This window comes from Phyllostomus hastatus, unplaced genomic scaffold (assembly GCF_019186645.2).
Source record: "Phyllostomus hastatus isolate PE091 unplaced genomic scaffold, TTU_PhHast_1.1 phas_scaffold_501, whole genome shotgun sequence".
Taxonomy (NCBI): Eukaryota; Metazoa; Chordata; class Mammalia; order Chiroptera; family Phyllostomidae; genus Phyllostomus; species Phyllostomus hastatus.
The window spans coordinates 57,542,760-57,560,223 of NW_025334033.1; the positions used below are offsets into that span (position 1 = coordinate 57,542,760).

At 33.2% G+C, this 17,464-nt stretch overlaps 1 long non-coding RNA gene across 1 annotated transcript in view; it reads left to right on the forward strand.

Moving 5' to 3' along the window:
* Positions 1-17,464, forward strand: part of LOC123808859 — a 75,048-nt gene that overhangs the window by 27,392 nt on the left and 30,192 nt on the right. The window contains exons 2-4 of the long non-coding RNA XR_006783843.1: positions 12,206-12,224; positions 12,715-12,814; positions 15,383-15,484. This is a non-coding gene — a long non-coding RNA (uncharacterized LOC123808859). The remainder of the gene's footprint in view (positions 1-12,205; positions 12,225-12,714; positions 12,815-15,382; positions 15,485-17,464) is intronic.

A 17,464-nucleotide genomic window follows, 5' to 3' on the forward strand; every position in this document is an offset into this window, starting at 1 on the left:
TTTCCTGGAAATTTATTCAATGGATACATTTGTTCTTTTACCAGATGTCTATTTTTTTGGCTCACTGATTCTTTCTTTCTTTTTAATGCTTTTATTGTTTCCTTCTACTTTTAATGTTTTCTGTCTTCCAAATGGGAATTATTGCAGAAAGAAAAGATGATGTTTCTGCTCTGAATATGTCCAAGAACCAAATCAAATACTCATCTTCTTAAATGTCTAATTAATAGGGATATTTTTGTTAAACATATATGTTTTTTAGAATTTTACTAAGGTTTTCATAATAGCTTAAAAGTCCTGAAAAATTTTCCTACACTTTTTCAGAAGTTATATTAACTGTACAAAGTATAGATTCTTCTCATCTTATGCACGTTATTCCTTACTCATTACTTGAATCTGATGTAACCTGAAATGAAAAACTTGTAATAATGCTATATGAAAGACAGTTAAAGATCCATGCCATTCATAAGCAAAGATGTAAACGTTCTAAATAAAATACAGAGTATTGAGAAGTTAAAAATAACTTTTTAGCAATGTTTCTTCCTAAGATTTGCAGATGAAAGAATCAATTAGGATAATTCAACACAAAAATGAAAAAAAGAAAAAAAACCCACATTTTTAAAAGTAGATCCTGACAGTACATATGTTGTGTCAAGTCATTTATGCTACAGTTTTTTTTTAGCACATTAGGGAAAGACTTACTTAAACAGATAAATGGTACCTACCAAACGCCCACAACAAACATTATACTTGATGTTACATGTTTAGAAATAATTTCTTTATTAGTCAGAATAAATAACATATTGGATGGCTAACACTAATCATCATTACACTGGAGTTTGGAGCTTCTTATTCAGAAAGCATGAAGTCCAAGAATTAAGATTAAACAACTTAAAAAGAAGAAATATTTCCATTATTTTTTGAAGGTACATAGTGAATTTAACAAATAAAAAATAATTAATGGAGACATTTGTTTAACTAATTAGATTTTAGACAGTATGCTAGGTATAACAATAATATATAAAATATATTGAAATACCATATTATAAATTTTAATGTATAATTAATTTATAGTTAATGGAAAATAAAAATATACATATTTATGAAATAGTGTTGTAAATAAATCTTGGGTTAAAGAAGGGATATGAACAGAAATGTCCAGTACTAAAGATATAGAATCTATCAATACTTCTAAATCTATATTATTTTCAAACTCTATACTTCCGTATTCATAAGTGTTTGTTAAGGATCATTTAGTTAGGTAGTATAGGCAGTATAGAAAGTGCCCACAAGAAAATTAAGAATATACAATTAATTTTGTATTGTGAAATTCCATCTGTCCTTCAAATTAACTAAGAGAGAGTAATAACATAAGGAGAAAACCAGTAGTAGATTTCATGGGGGATTTAATTGTAAGGCTTGACTCTGATAGATTCTGCTGTGAAGTTGAATGCTGGATTTTGCAAGATTTAGATCATAGTTAACTTTGAGGAGAGCCATTTTTGCATGGTGGTGGATTGGATATTTCTGTAAATCACCTATGGGCAACACCTTATTTTCTATATTTGGCTGCATTGGAAGCTAGAAGCTAGACCAGAATATTCTCATAACTGAGGTCAAAAAGAAAAGGATTATCTTGACAGTCCTGTCAGACTATTATCATCGGTATTTAGCTAAGTTTTACTGAAAAAAAAAAAAAGTGGGAGGCAAAGGGAGTTGGACAGTGAGCTTACCTGGGGAACATAGCCTGTTTGCTTCATAGGAAGCTACAACTTCACACCCCAGGGGATCAAAGTATTTCAGCATCACAGGGATTAATACTCTTCTCTGGCTCCTTCTGTTGTCAGATAGTTGGTGATAGGAAGCACAGAGGGAGGTGCTAAACCAAACAGGCCTGTCAGTAGAACTGAGGGGGTGGGGCTATCAAAATCTCACAAAAGCCTGGGAAGCTGACTGATCTTTTTTAATGAAGATGCTCTCTTCTCTCTCTCTCCCTCTGTCACTCAGGAACCTGCACTTGACCTGTGTGTTTGTGTTCATGCATTTTCTCTTACTTGGGAGCATTTGTCCATGTTGGCCTAGCGGTCACTAGGGCTTGAAGCACAGGGCATGGGTTCCAAAAGAACTGAATTTTAATATAGAGCAGAGACTCTGGATACTGGCTTTTGTTTTGACCTTCTGAAGACATGTTTGGACTTCTTCCACTGTGGGATGGAAGGAGATGGGACATTGGAAACCCAGGGAGCAGCTTCAATTTCAACCCAAATAAACCACGCCATACCAAAATCTCCCTGGCATGGATCCTTGGAATGCTTTCTTGTGATCCTGATTTCCACTGACAACAAGCCCATATGATACATAAATAAGCGCATTCCGACATTATGTTGTTTGGGTTAAAGGCAACATCGTATTTCATCAAATCTAAGATGATCTCAGTCACAGAATCTATCATTATTCTATGCATCACTCAGAATGAAGAAAAAAAAAAGAAAATCAAGCAAAAATGTACACTATAGCCAATGAAATTATTATAATACCATCAATTGTAATACATACACCAATTTCAGAGATGTTAAATGTCCTCTTGAATACATTGAAATACTGCTTTTGAATTAAACATACTCACAAAGAAATCAATCAGTAAATAAGGAAATACTTCCAGGCCAGACAATAAGTAGAAAAATGGTCCCTAATAGTAAATGCAGATCTCTTGAAGAGAATATAGAAAAGAAAAAATATTTTGTGTTAAAGAATAAACATAATTGAATTTTTCACTCTGTTCATATTAGTGCCTGCTTATGGTTAATGCACAGTATATACTTTTGAATTTAATTAATACAAATAATTTAATATAAAATCAATACAAATTCATATTACACAGCTTAATGTAAATATGGATGATTTATTTAAATGGTAGGCTTATTTGAAATTTTGACTGAAGATTAGTGGACAATAAGTAATTTGAGAAAAACAAGCAGATAAATATTTAAAAATTGGTGATGCTAAAAATGAGGGTTTTTTTAATCTTGATAGCAAAAACTGCCCTAATGAAGAGGATGCTCTTGTGCGTGATAAAGAAGCATTTTCTTTTTTCTCTAGGCTCAGCCAGTATTGTTTTAAAAATGAAGTGAGCTTTCTTTCTCTCTCTGTCTTCCTCCTGATTGTACATGTGGTCAGGATGAGATTTATCTGAATGGCATTAACATATTCAATTCAAAAACAATGTGAACCTGAGTGGACCTCCGACGGGCATAGGTCTGTGATGTGGACAGCTGTTCATCTAATAAGTAATGACTTCTGAGATTATAGGTAGAAACTACAATTTATTACTTCTTTGAAGGATATTTTAAATGCTAACATTATCCTTATTCACTCCTTTGATACTCAATTTGTCCCTTAGGTTTTAAGTAACTCTGTGACTGGGGCCTCTGGATTTCATGTTATTACTTTATAAGTCTTTAATAGAATTAACTGTGCCATAGGCGTTATTCTAATGTAAGTTTTTGAGAAAATGCTAAGAGAACCTGAATATTAGGCATTAAAGCTCTTTTACATTTAACATTGTGTCTTCTGCTTAAATCATTTCTAAAGTCAAATCACACACTTTATTTAAACAGATTTATACATAGTAGTTTAAGGAGACATACCTTGTGCAAATATGTACAAAGTTCTTTGAAAATGTGGCTTATTTAACTGAGAGAATTGCCCTTTTAGACTGTATATTTGAAATACCATGATGACTTTGCTGATAGCCATGCAACCAGCAGTCTTATGCCACTTATTTGGGACTATTAGAAGGTTAGTCATGAAGAAATCTGAAACATATATGTGGAAATGTCTTAATAACCTTGAAAGAGCCTGGGAACATCATATTATTTCACCCTCTTGGTAGAAAGAAGTTATATGATAGATAACAAGGTAGTAGTGTTTACGACTTCTAGCTTATCAGTAGAACAAGTAAATGATCTAACAAGAATGTATTTGGAAAGAGAACCAATGAATTAGTAGGTGCTTTTTAAAGAGACATTTTGCCTGGTAAGAAAAAAGAAACAAAAAATCTATCAAATAAAGAAAAAGTGGAGTTATTACCTAGAAAGAAAATAGAGGATATGATTTCAGAAGAAGGAAATGCAAAAAGATTGAAAATAGTACACATGACCTCAAAAAATCTCACTTTAAGGTAAAAAATGTAGGTAAAGTGCGAAGTAATGTTGAAATGTTTTAGAAATGGTAAATTCTATCTAATGATAAATATTTATCATTAAAATTTGATGAAAGAGGAAAATAATAGTGAAAGCTATGCTTTTTGAATGGTGCGTGCGTGCATGTGCGTATACAAAAGAATATTCTAATTGATGCTATATGATTCTATTACAAAAATTGTCATAGAGAATAATTTCAGTATAGATTTCAAATTATTTTTAAGGAAGAGGGTGATTATGGATTTCTAGCATTTATCTCTTACAGACATATGGCTCTGCTGAAAAGAAGCTCTATAAACTCCAGAGCTGACAGTACAATATGAGGACCTCTGAAGGGCTAGATCACGCTAAACATGGTAAAATTGGTTGGTGGCGTGGAAAGAATTAGAACTTTGAATGTGAAAATTCATTTCTATATGGATTTTTATAAAACAAAAATTCAGACGTCAAAATTCAGACACTGGTGAATGTTACAGGAGTAGGGTCAGAAAAGAAAGATTTAAAATTTTATTTTACACAATGGAATTCTATGCAGCAGAAAGAAAGAAGGAGCTTCTACCCTTTGCAACAGCATGGATGGAGCTGGAAAGCATTATGCTAAGTGAAATAAGCCAGGCAGTAAAAGACAAATACCATATGATCTCACCTTTAACAGGAACCTAAACAACAAAACAAAGAAACAAGCAAAATATAACCAAAGACACTGAAATAGAGGACAGGCTGACAGTGACCAGAGAGGAGAGAAGAGGGAATTTCAGGGGAGAATGGGAAGGGTTTACTGGAACAAATTTAAAGGACACATGGACAAAAACTAGGGGGAGGGTAGTAATGGGAGAGGAGTGGGGAGGGGTGGGTGGGTGGGCTGGATTGGGAGTAAAAGGGAGAAAACTGTACTTGAACAATGATTAAAATAAAAAAAAATAAGCTCTAAGGTAAAAAAAATATTTTAGAGGAAAATAACATTTTAAGTGATTTAAACATTGATATTACTAAGTTTACATGTTCAGAAGATCATTTAGAAGCAATATAGAAAATAGAATAGAGAAGATTTTTCAGAATCTATGATAGAAATGCCCTTACATTTGATATAACAGTGTATTTGGGAAATATTTTATATGGTCATAAGAAATGCATTTCTTATTTAATATTTTTTGGATCTATTTTTAGAATATTTTAGAGAAAATACTAGTAACACAGGCTTTCAAGATGAATTTATAAAAAGTCTTTATGTATAATGAACACTTTTTTATGCTTTATTTTGTAAAATAAATCACGGGAAAGCCAAACAATCATAACTTTTTAACCTATTGTATCATTTTAAGATCTGCTTTTCTCCAAATACATGCTATAGAAAAATTATAGGCCATTTTGAATGTGTTACATTTCTGGTTTTGAAACTCCTCACCATCTCTGGAATCTTAAGATGGGGTGTTTCCAATTGACAAAATGAATCCAAATAGTTTGAAAAGCTTTACAGAGAAAAATAATACACTAGAAATATCACTTTGTCCAGTTGACAGAATTCATAGAGAAATTTTCTGTCTTAAGACTCAGACAGGAGGTTCCGATCAGACCATTAGCTTTTTGGCAATAATCTGCCTTCTAGACAGAAATTAGGGATAATATGAGAGACTGACCACCTGGTGAAATTGAAAATGAAACTCATCCCCTTCTTTCAATACCACCATATGTATTCTAAACTATGTCTGTTTAACACTTGTTAGACTTTGTTACAAAACTAATATGTGATATTGATCCTGATAGATGGCCTGCCTGGACTGCTGGGAGTGAGCTGAGGGCAGGGAATAGAGGGGCCTCTGGGGAAGACGGAGCTAGGTCAATGGGAATGGAACCCGGGAATGGCTTGTGCTCCAAGCGACATCTGTTGGGGGATGGAGGTTGAAGGTGTGAGCACTGAGGGCATTACTGGCAGCCAGGCAATACCACCATGACCACCTTGGGTCATGCAAAGGGCAAGGAGTTTTGCAGTACTTCTACAGTACTGTGAGGCCATGCTGAACCAAGCCCGTGCCTTGCGGATGCTCTGTCCCCACTGTGGAGGTATTGCTCCTGGCTGCAGATGCCCAGCCCCTCCTGCTGAAGCCGCCTTTGCTGCAGCCTGAGAGGCCACTCTTGGCACTGCCTGAGAGGCCATGTGGGGTTTCCCACACCCCTTTACATATCAACACTGAGTGCACTAGCTTGCCCTCTCCAAGGGACATGTGACTTTCATCCTCACTTGGCCCATGGCCTCTAGGAAACAGTCCTTCTCATTGTCTCTCTCCCTTTCTTTCACCTGGTGGAGCATTCACTAGTGCATTTACACACTCTCCAGCCCAAGAACACAGGGCCTTGTGGCCCTAGAAGCTGCATGGCCAATAGTGGCTCCTGCTCCACATGCAGCCTCCAGGAGGGAGGCTGAAGCACGACAGCAGCTGGAAACTAGCTAAGGTACCCGGATAACTGCTTAGCAGCTGCCTTGGGATCCACAGGACAGCACTTTAAAATGAGGTAGGAATTCTGGGTACTGACTTTTGTTTTGGTCTTGCTGAGGACAGCTAGGTATTGTCTATGTTTTGCAGAGGAGATGAACTTTGAGATGTGGAGTCCCCCATTCTTCCAGATTGTTTAGCATCTGAATAAAAACCTTTTTTCCTTTCTCACCAGCCTCTGCCTCTAGAGTTTGCCTTTTTGTGGTCCCATTTTTGTTTAGTAACAGTATAAACTGTAGAGTTTCTTCTTTCTCTACCCCCCTCCTTCTCTACTCCTCTCTTTCTCTGTATGTATGTGTGAGAAAGGCAAGAACAGTTTTTTTATACCCACTAATATAGTAGTTACTAAACAGGATTAAACTCACCTGCCCTTATTTATATTCTAATAAAATATTATTAGTGTATTGTCCAAAAATACACACAAGCTTTCATTTTGGTATAGGACAACTGGGTTTTTTCTCAGTCCTGCTATTCAAGCTCATGAATTTGAGGATTTGACTTAACCTTCTGAGTTTCAGTTTTATTTTTTGTAAATTAGGAAATGCCACTATCATATAGGTTTGTTGTTAGGATTAATATAATAATATTTGTGGCATACCCTAACAGTAAGTTGCATATAAGCCATGCATATGTCTTTTTTTCTGTTTTTCTATTTTATAGTGGTTAAAAACTACAAACCCTAACTTTCATAGATATTTTTGCATCTAGATGTAGACATGTTAAAACTTCTGGCTAGTAAGATGTAAGCCAAAGTCTCTAGAAAATGGCCAAGGGAATGTTTCATTTATGAAAAAGGGTTAGCTCACCCTTTTTAAATTACAGCTAAAGGGTTCATTTTGTCCTTTCTGCCAGAATATAGAAAAAAAAATGCCTGTAATAGAAGGAATCATCTCGCAATCAGGAGAATGAAAGCTGTGTGCTAGGAATAGTGGGGCTAAAAAAGTAAAATATATTTTCCTAATTAACATATTTGAATGTTTGAACTAACCTTGCCTTCCTGCCTCTACAATTCTTATATGATGAAACAAAGCATTTCCTTATTTAAGACACTGTTAGTTTTCAGTCTGTTTGTTTTTGCTTTTGGGAAACATTCCTTGATTTTACAACATGTAAAGGGTCTAAGGATTCTGTTCACATAACTTGTTCTTAATTTATTTTAATTGTCTAACCAGTCTACTAACTATGATAATATTAGAGAAAAAAAAGTAAATTAAAATTTGAACTTGATATTATACAGTTAAAATTTGAAAGACTTTGTCTTGTTACTTTGAATAGCAGAATACAAGAATAGCAGGGCTTCTCAGGACTGCTGTTATAATATTCATTGCTTTTAAAACAGAATGCTGCTGCTGTACATATCACAACAATTCATTAAGTTGCTTAATTCACTATAAATCATTGGTCATTTTAGTAAGGAGATGAAATATACATTCTATAACTCATCATTTTTACTGAAATGTCAAATTATTTTAAAGATTTTTATTTATTTATTTATTTATTTTTAGAGAGAGAGGAAAGGAAGGAGAAAGAGAGGGAGAAAAACATCTATGTGTAGTTGGCTCTTGTGCACCCCCTCCTGGAGACCTGGCCCGCAACCCAGGAATGTGCCCTGACTGGGAATTGAACCACTGATTCTTTAGGTTTGCAGGCTGGCACTCAGTCCACTGAGCTACACCTGCCAAGGCTGAAATGTCATCACATTCTTAAAACTGAAAGTGCTTCTCCCTTTTCAGCTCATTCTTCTCTCCTTTTATTCAGAGACCTTCTTTCAAAATCACCTTTTAATGCCTATGCCATTCAGCTTTTAGTCCATCCTGCCAAATATACACTATGACCTATGCATTTGAAATCATGTCCATTGTGAGAAGGGGAGGTGTAGAAGGTGAATTTCAGTTTATTCTGTGATAACTGCAATAAATGAAAATGAAGTAAATAGCAACTATTTAACATGCTTGTTATTTTTATAAAATCAGGCATTTAAAAAGTGACATAGAACTGTTCACCTCAATGGACTGATCATCGTGAAAAAACAATTTAATGTTATGTAAGATATGTTTATTTGTAAATAATTTAGCAACAAAAGATACAAATAGTGAAATAAAACTACCCAAGGCTGTGCTTCTCTAAAATTATAAGAAGTTGGGGAGAAGGGAAATAAAGTTTTAAAACCCAGAGGTTTTCAAACTTAAAGATGATGTTATGCTTTGTTATGTAGATGTGGTAGGTGATTGACAGCACATAACAATTGCCTAATTGGAGGCCTACTTTTAAGGACTGATCTTAATCCTCTGTAACTTGAAATAAAGTAAAATATGTGGGTACTATCCGATTACTCAGATGAAAGGAATATTTGTTTCATTTTCAAAGTATCTTGGGTACTTAACTATTTGTTTGTATTCTACTTTTTCATTCCTTGAGAGTAAAATAAATACTATAGGTCTGCTTCTTGATGAGAAGGCCTGAATGAAGTGGGCTACTTCATTCAAGTTAATTCTTTATTCCAGTTCCCCAAACAGAACTTCTTATTTTGGACTACCAAACACAATTGATATCCATGCTTTGCTTTTTCTTTTGGAAAATATTTTATTGAAACTTGGCCAAGGAAATATATGTCAAAGAAGAAGGAGGAGGATGAGAAGAAGGAAAAGGAGGCAGAGGAGGAGAAACAAAAGAGCTTCCCTGCACTTCAGTGGCAATTTATGCATAATATATAAGCAAATGCTACTGAAAAGTTACTTGAAAAATAGTCATTGTGGAGCACTTCCAGTTTCTAAAATATGTTTTATTAACCCATACAACTACTTCTGGCTTGGTGCTTACATTTATAAAGCATCATTTTCATCATAGATCTCTGTCTCTACCTTTCTTCCGATGAGACATGGGGGACCACAAACTGTCATCTTACTATGCAGTAGTCCTGAGATGCTAATGTTGCCTCATCATCAGCACATCTTTGTTTCATTATAATTTTCTGCATGCAGTAAAGATTCAGTGAAAAGTGTTAAAGGAGTCAATGAAATAAAGTGTGCTAAATTCTGGAAGAGACAATGTGATCACTTCTAAAATATCCTGACTGTGTTCGGTACAATAATGTACTACTTCCTCCAAAGATGTCCATTGGATTCTAAACCTTGTGATATGTGGCTTTGTCTTCTTACATGACAAAATGGATTTTGCAGAAGTGATTAACTTAAGAACCTTGAGACTGGAAATTTTTCTTATATTACCCCTGTGAGCTCAAGTAATCACAAAGACGCTTATAAGAGGGTGACAGAAGAGTCTACAGTCAGGGAAGGTGATGTAAAGATGGAAGCAGAGTTTAAAGGGCTACAGCAAAAGCCAAGTGATGGAGGCAGCCTCTAGAAGCTGGAGAAGTCAAGGAAGATTCTCCCTTGCTTCTGACACCTTGACTCGAGTCCTGTAGGACTCATTTCCCGCTTATGATTTCTAGAGATATGTCACAGTAAGCTATGTTGTTTAAGCCACTGAGTTTGTGGTAATTTGTTACAGCAGAAGTAAAAGTGTATACTGTCATCTGCTTCTATAAAAAGTTTTCAGAGAATTGATGATCCAAATTTTAAAAATGTCCAAAGCTGTGGTTCTATTAAGGTGTTGCTGTCACAGTATCATTTCCTGGTGATACAGAAGCATATAAAGGAAGACATTTAGTCTAATCTGAGGAAGTAGGACTGGGAGTTAAGATAGCTGATATGGCAAAAGACATCAGAGATACCCAAGTGAAAAGGATGTTGTGGTGAAATGCACAAGAAGACAGAAATACTTCTGGGAACAGGAAAAGGTATTTGTGAGTAATTTATGTTGGTTAAAAGCTTGGATAAATTGAGAACTAGAGGTATTCTTATATAACTGGAATCTGCAGAGTGATGTAGAAAATAGTGTAAAATGAAGCTGGGGAAATGGAAAGATTATAGAACCAGCAGTGACTTTAAGTAGGGCAATTAAGAATTTGTACATTTATTTTAGGAACATTTAGAAGCCATCAAGGGGTTTTACTGCATGGGATTGGGATAGTTTAGACATGTTTTAATTAAACTATTCCATTTTATGCTCTCCTATTATCCATTCAGATGTGGCAATGCTTTTCTTCATCCTAACATTAGAAACATCTACAACAAATATATTGCATGGGTCATGATAATTTTAGGATACCATGCCATTATGCATCTGTAATTAGAAAAACACTATAGATGATTTTGAAGTTGTATGCAATGAAATGCTATAATTAATTGCCCAAATTTCTGGGCACTGAGTAGGCAGTTTAGATAATTAATGAAAGTCAATTAGTTGTTCACATTATCTTAATCAATACAAGTTACATGGACTCCGTCTTTCTTCATGCCCTTTTGCTTAGCCATAATGTAAATGGAGATGAAAAAGAAAAATCACTGTGATTAAAAACAAATCTTCTATATAAGTGAACTTTAGAATTAATGTGCCTCTTATGATAGTCATGCTCTGAGTTTTATTCTCAATTAAGTGCAATCTAAAAATGAATTAACAATGACATTTGTAAATGGATGGAAAAGAAATCATATATAACAGTGATTTGATTTTAAAGGCCCAGTGATATTAGCTCTTTAAAAAGTCCGAGGGCAAGAAAGAATGGGCCTATAAAACTTCTGGTGTCATTATTTTCCAGACAGATGAGGCCCTACTAATTCTAACTTATTTGAATGAAACTGCTCTAGGTTTGATGAAGGGTCTTTTTTTCAGAAGGTACACGATGACATCTATAACTTCTTCCAGTCATGATACAATTTAAAGTGTGAAGTGTTCCATCATATCCTCAAAAATGTATTTTAGAAAAGAAAAAAGAATTGGCTATTCTAATTATGATCAAACTGAGGCATATAATCCCTTATCACATATTTATAATAAATTTGTACAATTTTAAAAAACTATGATGGGCCCCAAAATTTTGTATTTGAGAATAAATCCCTTACTGAAAGATCAGAGTAACTCAGGCTGAAGCTATAGGACTCAATTATAACCTTTCTTAATGTCAGAATATCTCCTCTATGGTGGCAAAAGTTAAGTTTTTCTCTATTCAAATTATATCCTCTTCTTTTTTAAGAAAGCAGGATCATTACATTCACATAGAAATGACTGAAGTACTGTAAACATGTACTGTAAATCAGGCAACCTCAAGACACCATTTCCAGTCTTGGAGACAGATCCTTAGGCAAGAATAACAAAATTCGTTCAGACTGCCTGTACTAACTGACTTCAATTTATATTCACATTAGACACAATTATAATATAAATGACCCGTGATTATGATGTTAAACATCTCAACTGGTTAAAAAAGTTCTGAATAAAGAAATGTAATTCTTGGATTTCTGTCAGGAAGTTTATTAGTGTAGAAAAGTATTTTTATTCTAACAGAAAAAATATCCATCCTAATGAGCTTATTAATTATCTGCAGAAATATACCTTTTGCAACATTAAAAGGTTAAATGATGCATATATGTTCTTCTTTTTCATATTTCCCAGAATCTTCAATGAGGTAATGGTAAGTCTAATATATTTCATTTGGTTGTCTAAAATCTTTTTATGAAATAATCAGGGATAGCATGATTTAATCTAATCCTAAACTTTATTATAAAAAAAAGACATGCAACTAATCATGTGTACCATTATAGGATATTACTCATAAACTAAAATAGTTCTTGTAAATTTTCTAGACCATATTCATAGATTATGAAACCAGGAATTTATATTAAAAGTCCTTTTAAATTCTATGTGTGATTATATATTCTATATACTATATGCTAATATAATTATATTTGAATTACATAATAACTTACATGTTAATATATATTATATATAAAATCTTTAAAATTCATTAAAAGGAAAAATAAAATCAAACATGGCAGGTATTGATAATTGAAAACTAAACAAGTAAAGATTAAAGTAATTTAATGTTAATTCTAATCTGTTTTTCAAGAGGCCCTATTTTGATCTGAATAATGTAGAAATGAATTTTTTTTGTATTCTTTCAGAAGGAAATATACAGTCACAGAAGGTGAAGATTGGTGTTGGCCTCTCACATTTTGTTCTCTTAGAAATGAGTTATGATTAAAAAAACTACTTCCATCACATGTAAGTAAAATGCATGTGTGCCTTAGGCATTTAAAAATCACAGTATGGTACTAGCAATTTAGAAATACAAACTAGATTATTTATTTATTGCAAACATAAACAGAAGGACATAAGGCCTTACCGTCTTCACTTGTTGCTATGAGCTACTAATATTCACACATGCTCACCACCAGTGTCATATACTATTTAAAGGCAAGCCCAGAACATTAATTTAGATTAAATGATTATCATTAACAATATAATCAGTCCTTGTCATTTTACATACTATTCAACAAATGTGTAGAGGAGAAAAATAGTAAGAGCTCAATACCATATTTCTACAACGCGTTAAAATTAAGTAAATGGTGTCTTGTTATAATATAACATTCGTTTCAGAATGTGGTGGATCTTTGATTCTGTTGTTTTCAGATTTTTATTGTTGCTTCCAACTTGGCGAGCATTCATCCTTTGATAAATGAAGCATTGGTAAAGTTATAGCTGATCCAAAACATTGTTATTTATAAAGGACAAACATTATTTATAAAGACAAACATAAGTATGTTCTTTGCAAGGACATTTAGTCTCAGTGTGAATTAATCCCCTTTTATGGGAACTTCTCCTAACTCTGTGTCATGAACAGTAAAATAATTTCTTAAAAGTGAAATAATTTTTAGTTTATTTTTTTCAATTAGGTAGACTGGACAGGATTATTCTTGCTACCTTCCAAATTAGGGATTTTTTTTTCATTTATTGATAGAAATTTATCTAAATAAATTATATAAAATTAAGATATTTTAGGAGTATAATAAATTATTATAGTAGAAATTGATGCTTAAACAAATTAAACTAATGCATAATTAAATTCTAGTCTAAATGTCATAGACTAGGGCAATTTTGCTCCAAACATTACTTTGATATTTTTAATTCTATTTCAAATCATGTTTTGTGCCCTCAGTTAAAAGTATCTTGCTAGTTTTATAAAGCCAGTAATATAAAATCTCCATACCATTCTTCCAATGATTATTTTTTTAATAGTAATAAGCCTGGATCCCCACTATAAGAGCACAAAATGTAATGGGGTTTAGGCAGAAAAGTCTCTTCTGAGATAATGAGCCATGAAATTTCTATAGAAAATGGAAATTTAAAAAAAAAATAAGAAAAACTATGTACCTACTTTCAAAGTCCAAATTTTGAAAACATGTTGTGTTGTAGTTGTAGGGGACTTTAGACTGAAAAAAAAGGCAAGATAAGGCAATGTAAAAAAAAAAAATGCCAACATAAAATTGTAAAATATGAAAAGTTCAAAATTGTGTTTTTTTCTATATAATTAGTTACATTGGCATTAGAAATGACCTCCATGTTCTGGGCAACATAAATAATGACATTCTACTCTCAATTTCCCATTTTGTATACGTGTTTTCGGGAAAATAAACATGAGAGTATAAATTTGATTCAAAAGACCAAGTGAGTGTAGACGCAAATACAATAATATGATTTAAGGAGTGGAGCAAAACTATGACAACTATTTTAGAGTAAGAAACTTTTTATAAGAATTGGGCCTTACAATTGTGGGTGTAGCTGGGGAGGTGAAGGTCCCAAAGGGAAAGTTGAGTAACCTGTGACAAGTCAGTACCATTACCTGGCACAAGTGAAGGAAACCTGGCCAGGACACCTGAAACCTAGGGATGACCAGCTGCTGTAGTTCTATCACAAACTGTGGGCTGTTATCAGCTTATGGGAGGGTGTTAGCTCTTCACCGCTATGGTCTGCGTTCTGAGCAAAACTTGTGTGGTTGGCTTGCTTTTACTATCGATCAGCAGGTTTGGCAGTTGGGAAGAAGAACTGAAAGGAAAGCCAGATGAGTGAGGACAAATTGGAACCCGTCAGGTTTGCGCACCTCTCCACACCTGTAAATATTGACTGCCTTCAGTATGTCATGACAACTGCTTCCTTTGGTCACACTCTAACCTGGAACCAAACAGAAAAGAGCATTCTGGGAAACTGAGTTCCTAGTGACAAGAGTACAATTCAGTACATTGCTTAATGTGGAATCACACATTTTGACCATTTTCACAATTTTTTTTTGTTGTTTTAAAACTATTTTTTTAAAAAGGAAGTATGTTGTGTACATTCAGAGAAAATGAATAACCCTAAATGGAATCTATGTCACTCAGTACTTTTCTATAAAACCATGTAACTCTGAGTAAGTGTTTTTTTTTTTCTAAATGGCATTCTAGAACAGCATTTTGAGAATACTAATAATGATATTAAGGGAAATCCTAATGATATTAGGATTGGAATTACACATTCAATTGCATTTGGGAAATAGAATTTTAAACTTGGAACAATATTTACACAAATACTTATTTTTTAAAATGCTGAAAGAATTTAATATTTTAATGCTTATTTTGAGTCAGTAAGAAAGGAAAGTAAGAAATAATATGAATAGTATTGTTAAATTATTAGTCCATAAACTCTTACTATTTTTTCCCTTTTGTGACAATATTTAAGAGTAATGAAAGAAACATTTCTATAGGCTTAAAAATCTTAAATTTTCACCTAAGTATTTTTATGTCTCTATTTCTATAGGCATTCTTCTCTTTAACCATGAAAGATGAAAAAGGTGGATAACTTGCCTCGATGCACAATCACTTCCTGACAATTTTGGATTGCCCAGAAAGGAAGAAATGGGTAATGCAAACAATTTCTGCAATTAAAAATTATTTCTAGTTAATTGGCAATTTTTAAAAGTTTCATAAGATCTGCAGAGTGCAATTCATTAATAGTCCTTGATTCATGATATTCCTATGACTTTGCTCAGGGGAAGAGTTGGCAGAATTATGCTGCAGTCAATCATAAAACTACCATTAAATGTCCGTATTAATGACCAGTTTCTAATCATATTGTAGATCATTTTAATCAAAGATAGAGATGTGGTTTGAGAAATGATTCATGAAATTTTCTTAGAGTTGAAAAGATATACTTTTGTTTGTAATAAATTTTAATTTTATCTCAAATTTTTATTTGACAGTAGACAACCAATATTTCGGTCTAAAAAGCCATTTAACACTTATACATTTTCCTAATATGTAAATAGCAATTCAGAGTGAGGATGGCAATGTCTTAAAAACTCTTTAATATAAAAATTCAAATCAAATATGAAGGAGAGCTCAGAATAAACACTGAGAAGAAAGATGTAAAACAGGTCAAAATCTTAAAGCAATTTAGGTAGTTTTTCTTTTCCCTGGTCAAAATTGCTGTTCATAAAGTTGATACTATAAAAATATTGTGAGAGTATTTGAATTTGAAACATGAAAACAAGCACATGAATAAAATTTACATAGGTAAAATTTTGCCAAAGCTTTATATTTGCCATAAGATTGATTATCCACTAGTGGATCTTTCATGGACCTGCTGAAACTCTATCAGGCCTTCTCCAATCTGCATTGTTTTATCTGTCCTTTCTTTTGGTTAAATAGAGCTTTTAAAAATAAAATCAAGTTGTTAAAAATAAAATCAGTTACATTACATGTAACATATTTTATACTTAGAACATATATTATACAACGCAGTATTATATGAACATTTGTAAGTGGTATAAACAACGTGTTTGAATGAATTTGGATCTAATAAAGAGATTTCAAATTTAGATAAAGTAATATTTCTTATGCTTGCAAAGTCATAATATAAATATATTCTTTGATCTGTCTGAATATATTACACATTTTTTTAGTTAATCTAGACCTTGTAGCAAAGAAAATTCAGTTTTTGAAAGTAGGCCAAAAATGATAATAGGGAATGTTCACTGGATATCACTGATTCTTTAATGCCATTATGATTTGAAAATATATTTAAATTTGCCTAATTTAATGAGAGAAAACTCACTGGAAAGAATTGCTAATCAGAATCTTCAAAACAAAACTAACAAAATTTGAAAATACAAAACAACAGCTATCAAGGTACATTTGCAGGAAATGTGTTAGTTAGATTGAGTCAACACTATTTCACAGTAAAATTAGATGCTTAATTTTTCTATTAATGACTATTTTGCTGTATTTTTATTTAGATATTTTTATTTAGGTATTTAATTAATATACAATATCACATTAAGTATACAACATAGTTGTTCGAAAATCTACTTAATGAAGTGATCACCACGAAAACTCTAGTTTCTATGATCAGCAACATTTGCTGTGTATGAGCTACATTCTTCTGCTTCTTTGTATGTCTCACAACTTTTGTGCATGTAGAGAACTGTACATTTTAAATAACTTACTGTGTTATCTCTGAAAATTAAACTTATCCACCTCCTTGTGGACTGCTTTTGCTGACATGTATCTTTGTTTACTATGACTCTTTGTTTTTTTTTTTTATTTTATTTATTTATTTTTAGAGAGGGAAGGGAGGGAGATAGAGAGAGAGAGAGAGAAACATCAATGTGCGGTTGCTGGGGGTTCTGGCCTGCAACCCAGGAATGTACCCGGGCTGGGAATCGAACCTGGGACACTTTGGTTCCCAGCCCGTGCTCAATCCACTGAGCTACGCCAGCCAGGGCACTATGACTCTTTTTTAAAAAAGATTTCATTTATTTATTTTCAGAGAGAGGGGAAGGGAGGGAGAAAGAGAGGGAGAGAAACATCAAATCAGTTGCCTGTCATTCACCCCCACTTG